The sequence below is a fragment of the Gossypium raimondii genome, chromosome 3, assembly GCF_025698545.1.
Source record: "Gossypium raimondii isolate GPD5lz chromosome 3, ASM2569854v1, whole genome shotgun sequence".
NCBI classification, from domain to species: domain Eukaryota; kingdom Viridiplantae; phylum Streptophyta; class Magnoliopsida; order Malvales; family Malvaceae; genus Gossypium; species Gossypium raimondii.
The window spans coordinates 42,386,996-42,410,838 of NC_068567.1; the positions used below are offsets into that span (position 1 = coordinate 42,386,996).

General features: G+C 33.7%; 1 non-coding gene across 1 annotated transcript; it reads right to left on the reverse strand.

The window, feature by feature from the left end:
- Positions 1-17,459: 17,459 nt before the first annotated feature.
- Positions 17,460-17,566, reverse strand: LOC128040089 (small nucleolar RNA R71). The gene has a single exon (XR_008194749.1). It is a non-coding gene; the product is annotated as a small nucleolar RNA R71 (small nucleolar RNA).
- Between the last annotated feature and the right edge of the window lie 6,277 nt (positions 17,567-23,843).

A 23,843-nucleotide genomic window follows, 5' to 3' on the forward strand; every position in this document is an offset into this window, starting at 1 on the left:
CTCATCATTTTCTTTTTCCTCTTCTTACCGTCACCCCTTCTATTTTGCCTCTTTTCAGTCTTGGATTCCCCTTTTCGATTCGTTCTTTCTTGCTTTGCCAAATTGCACTTTGTTCTTTCGTCAGTTGGGTAAGTGATTTAGGTGTTTTGTTGTCTCGTTTTATAAGATACTGAATGAATGGTTGTGTTTGATCGGTAAGTATGATTTAATTGAAGTTTGCAGTGTAATTCGAATAAAGGTTTAATGAAAAGGTTTGTGACACTCGTTTTAGGTGGAGACCTAGGGTTGGTTGGTGCGTCTTCAAGGAATTGAGGGTGCGGTTTCGGTTGATTTTGATAAGAGGGTTTCGATTGTTGATCAATTTTTAACTTCATTAGGCTTTGATTGAATAACGAGTTAAGTAGTTGAGTGAATGATGTTTTGGTTGAATTTAGGTTTTTGAGTACTCAGAGTGCGGGTTAACTTCAAACAAAAACAGGTGTGTAAACACAACACTGAAAATCGATAATCGGTGAAAAGCTAAAAAGTGGGATTGTCGACGACACACGGGCGTGTGGTCGCCCGTGCGGTAGGCCGTTCGACTGAACACAGGCGTGTGATCGACGAGGCTGGTCATGTGCGATACACGGGTCAGACCGAATTGGGCCGTGTGGGCCACGCGAGTGTGTGGGATTATTAGGCCAGGCTGTGTAATCCACGCGGCCAAGGCCCTTTTTGGGTTGTGTGGGCCCTCATGGGCAAATGTCATGGGCTTGTGGGCCCATTTTCACTATTTGATGGCTAAGGTTGCATGGGTCACCCGAGTCGACTGTGGATCTACTGTTGGGTCGGTAAGCTTACCTAGACCCCTAATTAACTGAAATGATTGTATGACTGATACGATTATGCATGTTAATAAGCATGATGATGTCCCACAGATTTGATACAGTATGTCATGATTTTATGCATGATATTATGTTATAGCATGTCATATCTGTATATTGCATTGCATTGGGGTGGGGGTTTATATTGTTCGGAGGAAGTGCACTGAAAGGCCTCAAGCCTAATTATCTGGCAGTTCAAATGCAAACCACTGTCTAGTGTCGCATTCGCTACTTTTTGGAGTGAAGGGATGGGTGGGTCGATTATATCCCTACATGAAGTGTAGGGTTGGACAGAGTTGGAGTGTAGAGGCTGGCTGGGTAGGATTTGGTATTGCATATCTGTTACTGTACTGAATATAGATACTGTAATGGGCCAAGTCCCAAACGCATGACTGCTACTGTATTGTAATGGGCTAAAACCCTAACTGAAACTAAAAATGTTACTGAAATAGGCTTAGGCCCAAAACTATGATTGCTTCTGTCTGCTTGTTTATAGGGTGATTACACACTGAGTTTTCGTAAACACACCCTTCTGATTCATCTGTTCAGGTAATCCCTAGACTTAGGCAGATCGGAGTGGCGTAGGACTTAGCTGTGGCCACACGACTCCTTTTTACTGTTTCGTATTTAATTAGGTTTATTTTTTTAAAGCTTTATTTGGGTTATTTTTCTTTAATAATGGTTGCTATGAGTTTTTTCTTAAAATTTGGATTTTATACTGCTTTATGTTTTATATCTGCTAGAGGTAGATAAAACACGAGTTTTTAAAAGAAATGCATGTGTTTTAGCAAAATACCCAAAATGACACAAATTGTTTTAAAAAGCTTCCGCAACGTATAATATTTTGCAAACTAACGACTAAATAAAAATCACTATTTTAGGATTAATAAAAGATAACGACGAGATCTAAACGGAAAATGTTTTAAGCAAAGTTACAGTTTTTTCAACACGAGCATCAATTTTCAAACACACTATCATGTGACATCGCCAGATTCGATCATAACGTCTAGGCCGAGTTTGGGGTGTTACAATATCACACATTGCTTCCTAAATACGCGGAAAAACCTAATTTTTAGGCTTTCTAAGCATTCTAAAGTCTATAAACATCAATTAGAAGAAGATCTAAAGAGGCACTCAAAGAAGATTGAAGAGAACACTCGAAGAACACCATCAGAATCAACTCAGAAGTGGATCTCTATCAATATCGAAGATCTCCATTTAATTTCTTTTCGAAGTTTTATTGAGTTTCTTTATGTCTTGTAGTTATACTAACTTTGAGATGTTTTCATTCAGAATTATGAACTAAATTCCCTAGATGCCTAAAGAAGATGAAACTTATGATGAATCTTATTATTTGATTTCTGATTGACGTGATAAATACTTGATTCTTGTTCTCAATTAGGTATACTTATTTCTTGTTTTAATATTTCTGATATATTAATTCAAATTTAATGTGCTTATTTCAATAGAGCGAAAATTCTCTGTTTAAGAGTAGATCTAGCATAATTGAGTGGAGTTGCATGCAATTCTGGAAATAGGACAACATAAATCTACTGGATTAGAGTCAAATCTAATAGGGGAATCCATATATCAAGTTAATGCGACAATAGGGGTTTTAATTAGAAAGATATTTCAATTAATCAACCTAGAGTCAGTTGTTCTTACTCTCAAAAGAGATTAATATAATTCAGGGATTTCTAGAGATCAAGACACAAGTGAATAAATCTTTTACTTCAGAGTCATAATAATAGGTGAAGTCTAGGTGGATTCCTTCGTGGGTATTGTCCATCTCATTGGTTATCTTCGATTATTTTCTTATTTCATTTTATGTTGCATTCTTAGTTAAATTAGTTTAGTAATTTTAGATTAAAAACAATCTCTCCAATTTGTCCGCTAAATAATAGAGAAATGGTAATTAGTAGTACTTTTAGTCCTCATGGATACAATATTCCCTACTCACCATAACTATACTATTGTTCGATAGGTACGCTTGTCTTAGTCATATTTATATTTAGTTTAGTAACCATCAACCACTTAAACTCTGATTAGTACAGGTTATTTAATATTATTTCACCTACAAATTTAGCCTATAAATATGCCCTTTTTGTACCCCAGAAAAATAACCCACAACACATTTAGGTATTAGCTTTTATAAGCTTTCAGATAATTTTGTGTTTACGTTTTGAATGTTCTTATTTTAGGTTTCGAGGTTTAGTTTTATCTCCATCTTTTTTACTCTTTCTTTTTGTCATTCTAATGAAATTATCTTATCCCGTGATTTTTTATCATCTTTAGAGGGATTTTCCACGTAAAATATTTGTATTCGATCTTTTCAATTTGAGCAGAATTCATACAACTTTAGTCTATAGTTTAAAACACTTTATTTAATTAATTTCATTACAAAATTGTACTTTTTTCCAAAAGTAAAAGATAGTTTAAGATTGATGGAGAATCTACGTTCTTAACTTTTGCTAATCAACAATTGTAATTCATGTATAATAGGTAGACCCTTGTGAGAAATTATACTCTACAACATATTTCCCTACAACCAAAATGCTTTTATATAATCTCTCATCATTAAATGTCATACCAAATACTTATAGAAATTTAAAATTAAATATATAAATAAAATTCTAAACCAAAGTGTCAATTGTATTTTTTTCCACTCTTCTCGTTTTCTTTATCTTTTCTTTTTTTGTAATTATAATATGTTGAAACGATTTTATCCTCCAAAAAATGATCATATTTTTTTATCGAATTCAGAAACAGAGTCAGATGACGACGAGTTAGATAGTCATATTCCCGACGAGCATTTAAATCAAAACTTAGAATTAATAATAGACAAAAATCTTATAAAACCTCAAACCCGGCCTAAGTGTTACGGTCAGATTATGAAGGTTACATCCTACGTGAAAAAATTGTTGCTTGGTTTTTAAACATACTCATTTTTAACTTTTAGGTAAATCGAACAAATTAAATCGTCGAACACTTAGACATTTCAAAAATCATGTGAGTACTTTGACGAAAATCGCGGAATATTAACTTTATTAACACAGACTCAATTTGCTTAATCACTTGCGTGGTAAAAACATAGTATCAGATTTCAAAACTTTGCAGTGGAAAACTAATTAGTAACTTGGTTTTATAAAATATAGTATAATGTTAGTTACGTCATCTCAATTATATTACCAGTTATAAATAGAGATTTTGCAAAATAAATACCAAAATCAATGTTAAAGTCCCCCCCCCCGAAATTAATAGTCCCAAAAGTCCATAGAGTCCATAAAATGGTCCAAAACATAATTAAACCAAATTATGCAAACCGAGCCCCGGGATCGTTGTCCAATCCTAAGCCTGACGATCACCTGAAACGAATCAAAACAAATGAGTGAGCTAGAAGCCCAGTGTGCAACTTGGCCTACAAACAGAATTCACTTATAGTTCCCAAATACAAAAAAAAGTCGGATCGAAATATTCATATTTCCAAAACATACATTATTAATAAATAATTTCAGATCATAAAGCATATCAGAGCATATCCTACCCCCATCCACTACACACCATCTCCGTCCACCAATCACACCAAATAGAACTACAAGAGTCCATCCATCCAATCAAACCAATATGTGGCGGTATGCCATTTGTATATGTGCAGCCGAGCTGCAGATAGAATTTGCGATTTAACCGCTAAATTTGCAGTAAAACTGTCACATACACTTCCTTCAACATATCAAAACCCATCCCAATGCATATTCAACATCATAATAACATGCATAAATGTCTTATAAATTTTATGGCATGCATACCTAAACTTACACGTTTTTCAGGGCATATCATATCACATACTTATACAAATGCAACCTATTTATCATGATTCCTAATTTTTTTCCAAGTGAAGTACAATGAATCTTACGCTATTCTGGGCCTACAGAATGTCCACGAACCCAATTTTTGAGTCCCTTAATCGGACCCCAATCAGGCCTTCAAATTGGTCAAAATGGGCCCACACAGCCATGTGGTCCACACGGTTTACCTGTTCAGGTCACGCAATCACATACAGTCGTGTGCTCCGCACGGCTTGGCACATGGCCAACCACATGGCCGTGTGCTACAGACGATCTATCACACAGCTGTGTGACGCTGGGCAGTTTCAAAAAGAACCCCTATTTTCCTAGTTTTTTGAGTTTCAATTGAGTTTTTCGAGTTAGTTAACACATTTGATGCTAATTCTGGTTCACCGCACAATTGGAAACTCACGAACCTACAAAAAATCATTAAATCACAATAATTAACTACGAATTAATAACATCGAAACCTTGCATTCGATATTTAAGATTCAACATGAAATCCCTAAATATGATATTCAACTCACTTACCATGAAAATAACAGCCACCCAAAGCTGTTCTTAACTCGTCAGGGTATCGTTAGACACAATACGGTTATCTTCTAAATAGCACAAAAACACAAATTTGATGTTAATCACATAAGAATTAACAAGAACCTTCACTTATCTTAATGAATTTTCCCCAGCACAGAAAAATAACAACCTTAATAGCATTGCCAAACTCGTCACAAAACCACAAAGAGGAAATAACGAGAATAGACAAAACAATAGAATTACTATGGGGAAAAGGAAAGCTTTAGTGTAACCAATGGAAATTTTTGAAGAAGGAAAGGAAGGAAAGAAAAAAAAAAGGAAAGAACGTGAGATGGGAGGGGTTGTTGGACATGCGAAGGAGGAGAAAAATTAGGGATATTTCTTTGATATTCAAAAATAAATAAAATAAAACATTTGTTAAAATCTCATCCCACAAAATCCTATCAGATTTAATTAGAATTTGAAAGTAACTCAACTTCTGACACAAGGCAAGAAACAAAAAGAATCACACATTGCATATACAAGGATTTGGACACAAGACTTAAAGTTAAGATAACACATTATCATTGAACTAGCAATCTCATTCTATTATAATTTGCACAGAAATAGGATTTAAGTAAAATTATCAATGATAGGAGTAGAACAAAAAATTAACAAAATTTCCAAAGAAAGGACTTGCACTCTAAACCTTATGCAAACAATCAAAACCCTCAACCACTCAACCAAATTAAATTATTTGACATAATTTAGCATTCCAAACTTAAAAAAATTGGACGTTACAAATCTATTAAAAAAGGAAAATAAAAGATCAAATAATAAGAAGGAAATTGTTGTTGTGAATGGAGAAAGCAGTCAAGATAGGGAAGCATTCAAGAAAGAGCTGGTTGATTTCTATACATATGCTAAGTTGATTTCAATTTTGTAAGCTAAAATTTATTTTATTATTCTTAAATACTTCAATTCTTTTTTTTTTAATTTCTTTTCCTTTGGCTATGAATTAATTATTTTGTATGAATTATTTGTGTATATAGTTTTTCTTTTATTTTCTATTATGCTAGAAAATGAAGTGATAAAAGAAGGAAAAAGAATCAATGATATATGAATCAATTATTTAATTATTTTTCATTTATCAATACTTTTATTTTTCCTTTTATTTATGATAGAAAATTAAATGGAAAAATAAGAAAAAAATCAAGAATATATATCATAACTATTTTTCTTATGCTAGAAATTTATTTTATTCATATTAATTTTATGTCGGATCAATAGATTTTTATTGTCTTATGATAGAAAATGAAATGATAAAAGAAGCAAAAAAGTATCCAGAATACATGAAGAAGTTCACGGTATTGAAGCTGATCCCATTGTCAATTTCTCTCGAACCGTCATTATTTATCATATGGGAAAAATTGGGAGAATCAATAAAACAAAAGTATGAGCAACCATTGTACTATCTAACCCAAATTCCCTTCAAATAATGGGATGGATCAGGTGGCAATGAAATCAACAACAAAAACAACATTGAAGTGATGACAATGAAGAAGCAACCTATTGGCAATGTTATTAAACAAAGCACAGCTGAAGCAACTGTGTGGGTTATTGAAAATTGTAATAGGCAATTTGTTTCTCATCATTAAATTGCTAAAATCTAGTTTTCTTATCCAAATTATCATCATTTTGTTGATGATTTGCAAAATTACTCATCCTTTAATTAATGTTGAAAACTCAATTTTTATTAGAATTTTAAATAAAATTTTGTTTTTCGTTCTGAGTTTAATTGTTGCAATTTTGATATATCGAACAATTGAGTTTGTCATCTTGTTCAAGATTTTGAGAGCAAATTGTTAATTTGTGATAAATTTGACTTACTCTAAAACATTTTACGTATGACTAAGAGGAAAATAAATTTACTCATTGAGAATGGAAAATATATGTATGTATATATATTAATAGAGTACAAAATATGATTATCAAATTAAATAAATACATTTAAAATGGTATAATTTTATACTCATTTAAGTGAGAAAATTTTAATATAAATCTTCTCCATTCGAACAATATTTTTAAAAATTAAGCTTTAAATAATTTAGGACATATAGGGAAAATCCACCTTAGAAAACAAAACCATAGGAACAATTAAAGGAAGAAATGGGTAAGAAAACGTAACATTTCACAAATAGTGGACCCAAATTTAAAAAAAAAATGGTGGGTTCACACATGGTCAATGCCAGCTGAGTCAATTAATTGCTAAATAGTTTTTTGTCAATAAATACTTATAAATTGTTACCTTAAAAAGGTGTACATATACCATAACTAGCTCAACATTTAATATTTTAAACAAAAAGCTTTTAATCACTTCTAAAATTGTAAATTATAAATTTTGAATAGCATCACATATAAATAATTTTAAATTAAAAATAAATTTTGAATTAAAAGTTCATACATAATTTACACGGGAAAAACTTAAAAACACTAAAAATTTCAAATGATTTAAAATTTTAAAATTAGTATAAATCTATAAGTAATAACTTACCTAATAAATTTACTTAATTCTTTTTGGTAATTAACCTTAAAAACATTTCCGGCATTTTTAAAAATAATTTTATAATAGGAGTTACATAATAAATGCAGACTAGGATGTCTACACAAATGGCAATGAGAATCCATTTGCATTTATTAGATGTATATTAGCAATAATAATATGTCTGTATTTGGACAAGAACTACAAAGTTTTTAATATCTTGGTTAATTTCAATTTAAATCCAATAATTTAAACTCCTTTTCTATTAAGTCCCTCCAAATATGTGTTACTCCATAATTAACATCCACTTCCACTTCTTTAACTTGTTATCCATGTTCTAAAATAGCTTTTAGGAAATTCTATATCAAGAACTACTAATTTTATGGGAATTTTATTAAGATTTTTGAAAGATTAAATACAACTATTATACAATTTAAGTGTATAGATTTATATATTGATAACATCACGAAACACTATTACTATCATGTTGATACTATTTTCTATAAGAATAATTAATGTAGCAGCACACATATGATGATTCATTTACTTAAATAGTAATCCATAATGCAATTGTTTAATTAATACTTTTAGTTTTCTGATGCTTAAGTTAAAAACCAAAAATTAAAAAAAATATATGTGCAAATTTTAAAATAAAAAATACACGCGGTACACAATTTCATGCAACGTACGTAATATTATTCGTGCATGCACGTCGCATGTCCAAAATGAGATAGGGGTATATCAATAGAAAAACTATGCTTCCTCAACCAAAGTATTGAATAATAGCTCAAATAAAAGAAATGAAACAACCTATTAGGACTAATTTAAAAACAATAGCAAAATTGAGAGCAAAAACTGCAAAATCCTAAAAAGAGAAAAGCACACCAACCCTCCAAGGGCCTATAAAGGGTGCAAAAACACACCCGGAAACAACACATGCATAAACATTTTAGCATTAGCATTTTAGTGGTCATAGTGACTTCAAGTGGTGAGTCATGCTCAAGAAGGAATGCAAGAACAGCGGATGTCAAACCAAATCAATTATTGCCACTATTGGTGGTTACTTTGCAGAATGTAAAAGATCAGCCTCTTCAAAAGAGCAATAGGAAGCTACCAGGAGGTACTGTTAGGCACTTTGACAACAACGACCCTCACTATAGTTGGTTGCTGGCTGGTTGGTTGACTAAAGAGCATCGTGTGCTGTCAGGCAGGCTCTACAGGGTAAAACCTTTGATAATCCATACATCTATTCATACAAATGTATGTGATTCCATATATACATGCATATAAATTTTATAGATCTTTTAATTTTATTTTGTCAAGCAAATAATATTTCTATATTGTTTGGATTCTTAAAATACAACCTCACAACTTAAAAATACTTAGAAAATGGGGAGAAACAACTAATCTTCTATCATTTTTATCCTATTCTTTGTGGTTGGATTCAAAGTTTAATACTAGATTCTATGAAATTCATATAAATTGATACAAAATTTTGATATTTTATGTCAATTTTTATTTAATTATTCTTATTTTTATAATTTTATTAAAAGTATAATTGTTAAATTAAGTTAATGAACTTAATTAATAATTTTAAAATTTATATGTGTGTATATGTATTTAAAATATGTAATTGAGATATATTTGCATCTATGATATGTATTTTATGAAAAAAAAAGAAAAGAAATTAGACTATAAATATATATATGTGAAAAATACTTGAAAATGTAGATAAACCTGAAATACTAAATCAAGATATACTAGTACTGCCAATGAGGCCTTGGCACTGTTGCCAAAGGTTATGGCCGCGAGCCTAGAAGGCTTGGGTTTGAGCCCCACCAGCCGCATTTAAGATGTGTGGGTTTGTCTTGCACCATGTGCATATGGTTTGTGTGGGTTTTGCCTGGTTTCTCTCCGGATTTTGTTCTATTTTGTTTGGTTCCTCGTCTGCTGTGCATTGTATTGACCTATATTAGTGGAACTTTTAAGGGCCAAACTACTCATCCAAGCTTGAAGGTCTACTAGAAATTTAGGAGGTTTAATATATATATTGGTAAATCTAATTGAATTTAGATTAGCCATTTACAAGTATGGGTGGGATACAATAAAATTTGGAGCAGATAACAAGCTAGGCTTAAAAAACTATATATTTATATTGGTATATTGTTTTCTTGATAGTTTATAAGTATAAATATATGTACAAGTGATTACAAAATAAAATAAAATCAATAAAAAAGATAAAAATTTAAATAAAATCCACACCGCACAATTATATATGATAGAACTACATACTCATATATAACAATTGTACACATAAATACTCAAACACCCATAACATGGAACTTTACTAATAATACCATAGCATGGTTGACAATGTAGTTTATAGACTTGGGTTTGGATTGTTGTTTTGATTTTTTTATCTATAATTGACTAACCTTTTGTATGTTTTATAGTAAATAAACAAATAAATATATATAATGAGGCTATTGATTGCACTTTCATCCTTTCACTAAAAAACTGAACATACTTGTCCATGTACGTTAAATAAAAGAACAAACAATCACTTAATTAAAATTGTGCAATTAGATACTTATTTTGATGTTTTATATATGTAACACCTCAAACCCGGCCTAGGAGTTATGGCCGAATCTGGCGATGTCGTATTGAGGTGTTTAGCGTAAAACTTGTTGTCGTTGAAATCTTTAAAATTAATTAATCATTTTGTTATTAAACGGTGATTCCAAAACGGGTTGTTCATTTCCAAGCGTGCATCATTAAAATCTAATCACTTTTAAAGCATTATAAAATTTCCAAAATCCCAATTATTACGGAAGTTTTTTTTTTTGGAAATGTTGCGAAAACGTGGTGTCTTTGAAAACAATTACGTTTTGAAAACCCGTCTTTTTCTACAACTAGCAGTTTATAACTTTAAAGATGTCTTTTTACATAAAAATACCCAAATTCAGTTACTTATAAATCAAAGGCTAAAAACGAAAGCTGATGCGGTTGTGTAGCCATCATCGAGTCCCTCGCAACACCAACCCACCTACAATTAGGGATTACCTGTACAGTTAAACAGAAGGGTGAGTTTATGAAAACTCAGTGTGTAATCCCCTAACAAGCAAACAGTCATTTAAACAGTAGATAAATATAGTTTGGGCCTGAGCCCATTACAGTAACAGTCCAGTTCAGTGTGGGCCTAAGCCCTTTCCCTTAACAGTAAACGATTGGGGTTGAGCCGATCACAATGCCAGTAATCAGTAGGGCCTTTGTCCAATTTCAGTAGTAGTATCAGTAGGGCCTTGGCCCATAACAGTAATAGATATCAGTCATGCAGTTAACAGTATGTAATATCATTAATCGATGCAGTAACAATACAAAATCATTAATCAGTGCAGATATATAGCTAGAAATCCTACCCAATCCAACCTATACACACCACTCTGTCCCGCCAAACACACCATGTGAGGATAAAATTGACCCACCCAGCCAGACACACCAAGATTAGCACCGGTTGCGGCACTAAACAATATTGTAACAAAGCTGCCAATAAAATAAATGGCATATAGCCATCAGTAGGTCCACCACAGTCGTCTTGGGCGACCCATGCAACCTTATTAGTGCAATACACTTTCTCCAAATATAACAACCCATTCCCATGCACTATATCGTGACATAATATCATACGTGTGTGCAAAATGTCATGCTCAATCATAGTCATACATATCATAGAGCAAATCAGTCATACAAAACATAAGGCCATAACAGTCATTTCATCTCTAGGGGTATAACAATCATTTTACCCTATGGGGGTATTTCGGTCATTTTACCCTATGGGGGTATTTTGGTCATTTTACCCTATGGGGGTATTTTGGTTATTTTACCTTATGGGGGTATTTCGGTCATTTTACCCTACGGGGTATTTCGATCATTTTACCTATTACAGTGTCTCGATGCAGATATCGACCTCTCGAAAAGTCCGCAGACGCCTCGAGCAAGTTAGGTAACCTAAATGGTCATAACAGTGTAAATAGGCCCAAGGCCCATTACTCGACCCAAGTGGGCCCAAATGCTCATGCAGCCCATTTAGCCCAGATTTCTCCAGTATTTACCATAAATCGTGCATTTCATCTGTGTGGGGCCCACAAGCCCATTGAGCCCACACGGCCCATTTTGGCCTAATGTGACCCATTACGGCCTAAGCCCATGAAAATGCTCATAGAGGCCTCCACTGTCTATTGTCCATGATTCGCGAGTTTGGCTTTCCATACGAGCGATCGCACGCTCATGTGGTCTTAAACATCATATTTCTGGCTTTTCAACTTTTGCCATTCTACAGTTACAGTGGGGTGTTTACACACCTGATGTGATTTGCAAATTCCCTTCGTTCTGAACACTCTTATTCCAAAAATCAATATCATCGCACCCTTGGTTCCCAAGCAATGTGCCAATCAACCTCGACCACCACCTACACAAAAGTCACCATCTTTATATTAGACCCATACTTGATAACCATCTCAATTGCACCCCACTTACCACTCAATACTGTTTCTCAAAAAGTAACAAATGACTCCTTATCATACCATAACCACTTACCAACAACGATAAAACAAATTGCAGATCAGAGATGTAGCGTACAAAGAACTAAGAATCGAGATTAATCTATCAGTATTCAGCCAATGGAGAGCACTTGAAGGAGGGAAAGAGAAAAATCATGCGCTCCCAATTAATCAACGAACCCTTACTAAAGCCGAGAGCTATTCGGCAGAGGTTAAAAAAAGAATAAGGGAGAATCGACTATGAGAGAAAATCGAGAAGAAAAATGGTGAAGGAGGAGAGAAGCTGTATTCGGTCAAGGTTGAAAGAAAAGTAATGAAACCTTAATTCTAACTCTCACCAAATCAAGAACAACCCCAAATCCCAAAATTTCCTCCTCCAATTTGGCTACACACTCTCCATCCACTTCCTATCCCTTAATTTTCTACTATTATCTCTCCACAACAACAACCTCCCCAAATCCCAATATTCTCTCCTCAAATCTCTCCAAATATCCCTCCTCAATTCTCTCTATGACCAGTTCAAACTCCAATTAGCAGTACTTCAATCCAACTCTACCACCCACATGAATTAGGTAACAAAATAAATACTCCCTTTTTTATGCGCCACCACTCGAACCTTAGACCCCATGTACACTCCACTCGCCCCTTACCACTAGACCAACAACTCCTTTGTATCATATTTTAACCACAATAATTTAAGAACCTACTATCTAGATCCAAGGATTTTATTTACTTAAAATAAAATTTTTGCATAAGCTAAGGCTTAAACCCCTGACTTCTCAGACACTTTCAAACACTCCTAAATCACTTAACTACTGAAGCAGACATTCATTTATGTCACTTCCTTGCACAACTAAATATTTATGTGCAGTCTCCTAACTGTTCCCTTGTTAAAAACCTATTTCTTCTAAGCCCAAAATTTGGGGAGTTACAATTCACCCCTCCTTAAAGAAATTCCGTCCTCAAAATTTCCAATTATCAGATCAGTCACATAATACAGACTCCACCACTATGCTTCCGTTGCGCACTCTAGTTCCAAATTAGGTATATGGCCAAAGCGACAAGGACCCAACTCGAAGACCTCTACGGCCTCTACCATGGCCTCTTATACCTCGTCCGTGTGTAGCTCTTGTGCTCATATCAAATAACGTATTATCAGTTTAAGAATTTTTATGTATCAGTTTGAAATTCCAGTAATTATTAACAGATGTCTTCTGAAAAAAAGTAATCAGAGTTTTCTTTTCGCAAATCAAGGTATCCCTACAGTTTCAATTTACTCTCACTAAAGAGTTTCAGTACAGTCCTACTCTCTATAGTAGTCTCTCAGTATATTTCAGTTTAAGCAGTCTATAGTATAAAGAAAACTTACGGATTTAGCGCTGGAAACTCGGTGTGCCACACTTGTAAACCTTCCAAAACACTTCAAGAATTGTTTCCTAGAAATTCCAACTATTTTCAAAACCCATTCCACAGCTGAGTTTTGTAACCTGGATTTGATACCACTAAATGTAACACCCTAAACCTGGCCTAAAAGTTAAGGTTGAATCTGGCAGTGTCACATTCAGGTGTTTAGCATAAAACTTGTTTTCATTGAAATCTTTAAAACCAATTAATCATTTTGTTATTAAACGATGATTCCAAAATAGGTTGTTCATTTCCAAGCGTGCATCATTAAAAGCTAAGCACTTTTAAAACGTTATAAACTTCCCAAAATCTCATTTATTGCGGAATTTTTTTGGAAATGTTGCGAAAACATGGTGTCTTTGAACACAGTTACCTTTTGAAAACCCGTCTTTTTCTACAACTAACAGTTTATATCAAACTAAGTAAATAAAACCCAATTGAAAGTGTATAACTTTAAAGAGGCCTTTTTACATAAAAATACCCAAATTCAGTTACTTATAAATCAAAGGCTAAAAACAAAAGCTGATGCGGTTGTGTGGCCATCATTGAGTCCCTTGCAGCACCGACCCACCTACAATTAGGGAATACCTATACAGTTAAAAAGAGGGGCGAGTTTACGAAAACTCAGTGTGTAATCCCCTAACAAGCAAACAGTCATTTAAACTGTAGATAAATACAGTTTGGCCCTGATCCCGTTACAGTAACAATCCAGTCAGTGTGGGCCTAAGCCCTTTCCCGTAACAGTAAACGATTGAACTTGAGCCCATCACAATGCTAGTAATCAGTAGGGCCTTTGCCCAATTTCAGTAATAGCATGAGTGGGGCCTTGGCCCATAACAGTAACATATATCAGTCATGTAATGAACAATATGTAATATCATTAATCGATGCAATAACAGTACAAAATCATTAATTAGTACAGATATGCAGTTAGAAATCCTACCCAATCCAACCTCTACACACCACTCCATCTCGCTAAACACACCATATGGGGATAAAATCGACCCACCCAGCCAGACACACCAAGATTAGCATCGATTACGGCACTAAATAGTATTGCAACAAAGCTGCCAGTAAAATAAATAGCATATAGCCATCAATAGGTCTACAGTCGTTTTGAGCGACCTGTGCGACCTTATCAGTACGATACACTTCTTCCAAATATAACAACTCATCCCCATGCAATATATCGTGACATAATATCATACGTATGTGCAAAATGTCATGCTCAATCATAGTCATACATATCATAGAGCAAATCAGTCATACAGAACGTAAGGCCATAACAATCATTTTACCCTATGGGGTATTTCAGTAATTTTACCCTATGAGGGTATTTTGGTCATTTTACTTTAAGGGTGTATTTTCGTCATTTTACCTATTTTAGGGTTTCAGTGTATATATCAACCTCTCGAAAGGTCCACAGTCACCTCGAGCAGCTCAGGTAACCTAAATGGTCAGAACAGTGTAAATGGGCCTAAGGCCCATTACTCGGCCCAAGTGGGCCCACACGCTCGTACGACTCGTTCAGCGTAGATTTCGCCAAGGCTATGAGATCTACATAGCCCAGTCCAGTATTTGCCACAAATCATGCATTTTATCTGTGTGGAGCCCACATGGCCCATTTTGCGGAGGCTTGTGATTCGCGGGTTTGGCTTACCACACGAGCGATCGCATGCTCGTTTGGTCTCAAATGCCTTATTTCTAGCTTTTCAACTTTTATCGTTCTACAGTTACAGTGGGGTGCTTACACACCTGATGTGATTTGCAGATTCCCTTCGTTTCGAACACTCTTGTTCCGAAAATCAATGATCATCGTACCCTTAGTTCCTAGGCAATGTGCCAATCAACCTCGACCACCACCTACACAAAAGTCACCATTTTTATATTAGACTGCTACTTGACAAACCATCTCAATTGCACCCCACTTATCACTCAATACTGTTTCTCAAAAAGTAACAGATGACTCCTTATCATACCATAACCACTTACCAACAACGATAAAACAGATTGCAGATCAGAGATGTAGCGTACAAAGAACCGAGAATTGATATTAATACCAATGAGAAATGATTTCATACCCTGCTTCTAAAATACACAGAAAAACACAATTTTTAAGCTTTCTGAGCATTTTAAAGTCTATAAATACCAATGAGAAAAAGGCATAAGGGAGCCATCAGAGAAGATAGAAGAAAACACTCGAAGAACACCATCGGAATCGACTCGAAAATAGATATGCATCAAGATCGAAGATCTCCTTTTAAATTATTTTAAAGTTTTATTGAGTTTCTTTATGTCTTGTGGTTATTCTGACTTTGAGATCTTTTCATTCAAGATTATGAACCATTTTTACACGATAAATACTTTATTCTTATTCTCAATTATATATGCTTATTTCTTATTTTATTATTTCAGAGATATTAATTATTGTTTAATGGGCTTAATTCAGTAGAGGAAAAGTCCTTGTTTAAGAGTAGATCTAGCATAATTGAATGGAGTTGCATGCAATCCTAGAAATAGGAAGACAAAAATCTACCGGATTAGAGTTAAATCTAATAGGGGAGTCCATAGATCGAGGTACTGTGACGATAGGGGTTTTAATTAGAAAGAGATTTCAATTAATCAACCTAGAGTCAGTTATTTTTGCTCTCGAAAGAGATATTAACATAATTTAGGGATTTCTACGGATCAAGACACAAGTGAATAAATCATTTAATTCAGATTCATAATAATAGGTGAAGTCTAGGTGGATTCTTTCTTGGGTATTGTCTATCTCATTAGATAATATTAAATTATTTCCTTGATTCATTCCTTGTTGCGTGTTTTTAGTTAAATTAGTTTAGTAAATTTAGATTAAAACACATCACTCCAAATTATCGACTAAATAATAGAAAAACGGTAATTACTAATACTTTTAGTACTCATGGATATGATATTCTCTACTCACCATAGCTATACTATTGTTCAATAGGTGCGCTTGCCTTTGTTGTATTTATAGTTAGTTTAGTGACCATCAAGTTTTTGGAGTCGTTGCCGAGGACTAAAATATTAGGAACACTTAATTTTTATTAATTTAGCCATTTTTATTTTATTTTTTATTTTTTTAATTTAATTTTTACATTTTAATTTTTTTCTTTTATTTGCTTATGGCAGGTTTCTTTAGTTTATGACTAGAAGAAACCCATTAGGACTATTGATTTTTGACAGTGAAATTGAAAGTACTACCCGCAGAAATCGTATAGAAGCAAGGCAAAATCAACAAAATATAGTAGACGAACAATAGGACATTATTATTAATGAAGAGATGGGTGGTAACCAGAATAATCAGCTACCTCTTGCAGTTGCTGCAGATCGAGATCCTGTTTCTCGTACTATGCATGATTATGCCAAGCCCACTCTAACTGGGGCTGAATCAATTATTGTGAGACCTACCATTGCTGCAAATAATTTCAAACTAAAGTTGAACACTATTCAGATGGTACAATAGTTTGTTCAATTCGATGGTTTACAAGACGAAGATCCAAGTACTCATTTGGCAAATTTCCTAGAAATCTATTATACTTTCAAGATTAATGGCACCACTGACGGCGCTATTCGCCTAAGGCTATTCCTTTTCTCGTTGAGGAACAAAAAAAAGTAGTGGTTGAATTCTTTACCACGAGGTTCCATCACTACATGGGCTCAAATGATCGAGAAGTTCCTTCTAAAGTACGTCCCACCGGCTAAGACAACCAAGTTGAGGAATGATATCTCTTCCTTTGTTCAGATAGATTTAGAGACTTTGTACGATGCATGGGAGAGATACAAGGACTTATTGAGAAGAAGCCCTCACCATGGGTTACCTCTATGGCTACAAGTTCAAACCTTCTACAATGGTTTGAACCCTTAAATGAGGCAATTAATCGATGTAGCAGCTGGTGATACACTTAACAAGAAAACACCTGAAGCTGCTTATGAATTTATAGAAGAAATGGCACTAAATAATTATCAGTGACAAGTCATGAGGACTAAGCCGATTAAAGCTGCTGGTGTTTTTAATATTGATGCAGTCACCATATTATCGAATCAGGTAGAACTTTTAAATAAGAAAATTGATGGTTTGCATGTTTCTACACAGGTACATCCGGTAATGTAATGCGAGATAAATAGAGGCAGAATGAATAATCTAGGCAACCCGAGTATTTAACATTCTACTAACTTTATTTCATGTATTTTCAAATTAATTAAATAAAATTTTAATAATAAAAAATTTAACCCACACGGCATGGACACACAGGCATGTCCTTGGCCGTGTGAGTCTTGAGACTTAATTTTTAAAAATTTTGAAGGTTACACGGCCTGACGTAGTCCACACGGCCTGGACACACGGGCGTGTCCGAGGCCTTGTGAAGACTAGGTTAGCATATTTAATCGCACACGGGCTGGTAAAGCCCCACCCTCGCATGTGACATGGCCATGTGGCCCAACACGGGCCCTTACACAATTGTGTCCATCTTTTCACCCCCAAACCCTAAATATTTTATTTTCGCTTTATCTTTTTCCTCCCACAAACAACCTCCCTCTTTCTCTTTTTCCAAACCTCGTCACCCCCTTATCGCACCACCACCCACTCCCTAAGAACCTCCCATTTCTCTTCCATTCCATCACACCCCTTTCCCTGCCACGCCCCACCGCTACGTCTCCTACCACTATCTCCAACCCCCGTTGGTCTTTTGCCATATTTTCCCTATTTTATTTATTTATTATTTTAATATTTTATTTTATCTCTTTATTAATTTCTTTTGCTTGATTTTATTTTATTTTATTTTATTTATTCTGTTTAGTGATTTTTATTTTATTGTTTTATTACTGTAATGCCCCAAAATTTTAATTTTGGGTATTGTGAATGTGTGACACAAATATCTATCTGCTTTAGTGGTTATGTGTTTTGGATGTGTTTGGGAGGTCCCAAGTTCAAGCCATGACTTGGGAAAATTTTAGTATTTTTATAAATAAAGCCTTAACCTGGCCTAAAAGGCTTAAGTTTAATAGTTGGTAATCAAATAACAGAATTGGCTTGCTGGTCTAGTGGTTAAGTGGAGTGTTTGATTGCATGAGGTATTAAGTTCAAATCCATGTTGGAGCGTAGGCGTTGTTTTTACGCAGTGATGGTCAAGTATTTCGGCAGAGTGGGATTCTGTAGTGGTTGTAGGTAAGTAGGATTAGTGGGAGAAAATTTAGGTATGTGGGGGTAGCTATCGATATCATCTAAGTTTCTATTTGGTTTTTATTTTCCCCAAATTTTGGCATTCTCCTCTTTTCCCCAATTTTTCTGCCATCCTCTTCTTCTTTGCTTTGCCGAATTTTTACTCCCTAGTCCACCCTCTCTGTTTGATTTTTCTACTAGCCTACTTTCCGGCCAGCAATTGTATACACTTGTTCTGTAAGTATCTGAATGCCTTTATTTTATCGTTTCTTAGCTAGTTCCTAAAAAGGATTGTTTTGGCTCTCTTGGTTTAGGCAAAAATCAGAAATCAGTTGCGGCTACACAAGCAAATTGAGCGTTAGAAATTTCAGTTCATTGTCGATAAGTGTTTGGGTTTTCTATCGATTTTGATGTAGACGATTTTCAGTTGTGAGTTTTTGTTAGTGATCTAAATTGGGATCTAATTATTTATTTTTAGGTCTTGAAGTGCTTGGGAGCATATTTGCAGTGAAACGAAACCAGGTGTGTACCCAAAACACAAAAATAAGGGATTCAACAAAAAGCTAAAATTGCTTTCTGTTTGGACAGCAGCAGTAGGATAACTTTGAAAAATCACCACAAAAATATATTTGAGTCTAGTTTCTCATAGAAGAAACGAAGTGAGCAAAAAAATTTCTTGTTATGAGATAGTTGAATTTTAGTGAGACAGGGTCAAAATGATTTCAGAATCCTCTATCCTGACTTTGGAAAATTATCAAAAATTAGAGAAAAATAATTATAGGTTATAAAAATATATTTTTAAAATCCTGAATGAGTCTACTTTCAAGAGAAACAAATAGAAACATCATTAGAATTCTATACGAGAAGATAATTAAGTTTTAGTGCAGAAAGGTCAAAACTGTCAAAAAGCAGAACAGGGAAATTTTAAAGAATAAACTGTACTTATTTTCTAAACCAATAATTCTAAAAATTTTATGGTAAGAAGATATGTGAGTCTGGGTTCAGGGAAAATTTGCAGATCTTAATTCAGAATTCTGTAGCTTAAGATACAAATAATTTAGTAACAATGACTCAAGTAGATAGCTTTGAAGGATCATATGAGTAAATAGTGGAAACGCATATGAATAATTAACAAGCACGGGTTACATTAAAATGGATCATGAGGCCAAGGCCAATTTGGGTCATGTGGGCCACATGGGCGTGTGGGCCTACATGGGCGAACATTATGGGCTTATAGGCCCATTTTCACTGTTTGACTTAAAAGGTTGCACGGGTCACCCAAGTCGACTATGAACCTACTGTAGGGTCTGTAAGCTTACCTAGACCCCTAATTGACTGAAATGACTGTATGACTGATATGATTAAGCCTGATGATGTCCCACTGATTTGATACTGTATGCCCTGTTTACATGCATGATATTATGTCATAGCATGTCATATCTGTATATTGCATTGCATTGGGTTGGGGGATTATAATGTTTGGAGGAAGCGTACTGAAAGGCCTCGAGCCTAATTTACTGGCAACTCAGCTGCAAACTACTGTCTAGTACTGCATTCGGTACTACTTGGAGTGTAGGGATAGACGGGTTGATTATATCCCCACATGGAGTGTAGGGTTGGACGGAGATAGTGTGTAGAGGTTGGATGGGTAGGATTTTTGTGATTGCATATCTATTACTGCTACTGATACTGTGATGGGCTAAAGCCTTATTGCATGACTGTTTTTGTACTGAGATGGGCTAAGGCCCAAACTAAACTGATACTGATACTGAAAAAGGCTTAAGTCTAGACTGTGATTATTTGTTCATTTGTATGGGGATTACACACTAGGTTTACGTAAACTTACCCCTTCTGTTTAATCTTTACAGTTATTCTGCAGATATAGGCAGATCAGTACGGCGGAGGACTCATTGGTGGCCACACGACTTCATTTACACTGTTTATTACCTATTTATGATTTTACTTTTATTTGGTAGTATTTTGTTGTAATTATGGACTTTACAAATTTTGGTTTAAATTTAGATTTTATACGGTTTTATGATTTAAATCTGCTAGTGTTAGGTAAAACTCAGTTTTTCAAATGAAATTAATGTTTTATCAAAAATACCATGAATACGCCAACTGTTTAAAATCTTCCGCAATAAAAAAACGTTTTCAAATTGAATAACGATTTGTAAATGAATAATGTTTTGAAAACGAATGACACGATTTGAAATTAACATAAGATATTGAAAAAAAATGGTTAAATAGAAAAGGGGATTTAGTGACGACATATTTTTTGAAAAGTACTACCATGTGACATCGTCAGATTCGGCCATAATGTCTAGGTCGGGTTTGGGGTGTTACAATTACTATTTTACATGCTACCTTAATTTTATTACTTTTGTTATTACTATTATTATTATTGGTTGGTTTATTTTTCTTAGTTTATTATCATATATATTTTTATTTTTGTTTTTAGTTTTTTTCCATTTTTTTTTCTTTTGAACTATATTTTTATTTTTATGGTTGTTTCTGATTGAGTTGTAACATTTTAATCTTCTTTATTATTTTTGTTTATTTTCTTATTAGTTTGTTCAGAATCATGCACTACATTTAGAATTGTGTACAATTCTGCTTTTCACCATTCTGGCGATTTCATCCAATATTCAGGACAGTTTCAGTTTTTTTCCTCTCTTATAATATTCTGCTTATACTGTGATTATATCTATTTGTATATTGAGGACAATCTACATCTTAAGTTTCGGGAGGTTATTTGTATAATTATTAGAAAATCCCTGAATTATGTTTTGTATTTAAGCAAGTTTCTCATACTTCCATTAAAATGAATTTTTTTCAATTTGGGGTTTCTGTTGATGTGTTTTGGATTAATTTGTAGATATTTGTGCATTGGTTTATTTAAACTTTAAGACATGAAAGAATCAAGCATGATAAGTTATTTTTTAGATATTAAAAAATTTTAGCCTGTTTCCCTGGATTGAGATATTATCTTGAAGTTTTAAATTGACAAGTTTGACATGAAAAACCATGATTTTTTGTGAGATTTTGAGCCTTTAGAGCATACATTTTTCTTGTTCATTTTATTATTGGTTATGAGTGTGTCATTTTGATTTGTCATTCTAGAACTTGCTTCTATTATACATGTCGAGACCACACATTTGATTTGATATACTAAGATGATAAAGACACTTAGGTTTCAACCCACTTATCCCATAAAAAGCCTACAATTTTAATTAAACCTTAGTGAACCTCACTGAGCCTAACACACCATTTCGTGATTTACCCATTACTGTTAACCCATAACTCTTTTTTTTGGAGACTTTTTCTCATTTTATTAACTCCCTTTTTGTTGAGATTTTTTATGGTTAATTACCTAACTATGCTCTTTTTTTGATTTATTGAATTATTTATTTTTGTTCTAAAAAAATATCAAAAACATATCGAATATTATTTAGTTCTATATTGATCGAGCTTGAACAGTTAAATTCATATTTTGAGAAGAAGCTCGTTTCTTATTCTTGAATTGTTCTTGATTTATGCATTTGCATTAATTTAGCATTTTTTTATTTTTCTAGTTTGGTAATTTATCAATTTGATCTCGATTCTAACCAACTTTTCTATCCTTTTTCCACACCCTTAACCTAAGCCCCATTACAACCTCTTAAAGACCTTTTGGTTTGTGTATCATATCATTTTATAGTAGTGGAGATTTGATATTTATGCAAGCTTATGTTAATGACATTTCTTGTTAACTACTGAGTGCTTATTCTTGAACCTTAAACACTTTGAGTGATTTGAGTGAATCTTTAGTGAGGATGTTGATTCTTGTCAATTTTGAATTAAAGGTAATTACTTAGATAAGGGGAAATACCAATGTTTTCATGCTTTAAAAAAATTTCGACTTGGATTATTTGAGACTTTAGTGCTCTTTTAGTTCAATTGCCAATGCATGATTATTTGTGAATTATTTTAAGATATTGTTGATGAGAATTACAAGATGAGAAATGTTAACTTACATGTGAGTTCAGGATTTTGCTTGAGGACAAACAAACGCTTAAGTGTGCGGATATTTGATAAGCAATAAAAGTAACATATTTTAATCTCATTCTTAATGAGTTTTTGGATGATTAATTATGCAAATTAGTGAATTTGATGCTCTTAATTCTTTAAATTCATGCTTCTATACTTAGGAGAACATTTGGGAGAAAAATAAGTGAAAAATGAGCCAAAATCATACAAATAGAGTTGTTTTCAGGAGCCATACGGCCTGGGCAATTTCCACACGGGCTAGACACATGCCCATGTGCCAACCTGTGTCGATTTTGTCCCCTGCTTCAGAATTATGGGGAAAAAAAATTTTTTTAGGCTTTCTGAGCATTTTACAGTCTATAAATACCAATGAGAAAAAGGCATAAGGGAGCCATTAGAGTAGATCGAAGAAAACACTCAAAGAACACCATTGAAATTGACTAGAATGTGGATCTGCATCAAGATCGAAGATCTCCTTTTAATTTCTTTCGAAGTTTTATTGAGTTTCTTTATGTCGTGTGGTTATTCTGACTTTGAGATCTTTTCATTCAAGATTAAGAACTAATTTCCTATATACCTAGAGAGGATGAAACCTATGATGAATCCTTTTAATTAATGCTTGTTTTTACGTGATACATATTTGATTCTTGTTCTCAATTATGTATGCTTATTTCTTATTGTAATATTTTTAGGATATTAATTCATGTTTAATGTGCGTAATTTAGTGGAGGAAAAGTCATTGTTTAAGAGTAGATTTAGCATTATTGAGTGGAGTTGCATGCAATCCTAGAAATAGGAAGACATAAATCTACAGGATTAGAGTCAAATCTAGTATGGGAATCCATAGATTGAGTTAATGCGACGATAGGGGTTTTAATTAGAAAGAGATTTCAATTAATCAAC